The sequence below is a fragment of the Bison bison genome, unplaced genomic scaffold (assembly GCF_000754665.1).
Source record: "Bison bison bison isolate TAMUID 2011002044 unplaced genomic scaffold, Bison_UMD1.0 scf7180017864171, whole genome shotgun sequence".
In the NCBI taxonomy this organism is placed as follows: domain Eukaryota; kingdom Metazoa; phylum Chordata; class Mammalia; order Artiodactyla; family Bovidae; genus Bison; species Bison bison.
In genome coordinates, this window is record NW_011494743.1 from 4245424 (window position 1) to 4245672 (window position 249).

The window sequence follows — 249 nt, forward strand, 5'->3', positions numbered from 1 at the left end:
TGGACTGGTTAGCAGGTGTTAAGGGCGTGTTCCCTGAAGTCCAGAGGCCATGACTTGCCTTAGTTTTTCCTTCTGTAGAATGGTTGAGAATGCTTATAAATGTAAACGAGGCAAAGTATATAAAAAAAATGCTTAGCATGACGCTTGGTAAGTAGTAAATGGTAAGTATTGTTGGAAGCCACTATTATGGGTGGTAGTTAAGAAGCAGGTAGATCCTGGAGCCGGACTGCTAAATTGGAATCTCAGCTC

At 42.2% G+C, this 249-nt stretch overlaps 1 protein-coding gene across 3 annotated transcripts in view; it reads left to right on the plus strand.

Annotated features, from left to right (window-relative positions):
• FANCD2 (Fanconi anemia, complementation group D2) overlaps nt 1-249 on the plus strand; it is a 51831-nt gene that overhangs the window by 690 nt on the left and 50892 nt on the right. The gene's annotated exons all lie outside the window — the stretch shown is intronic.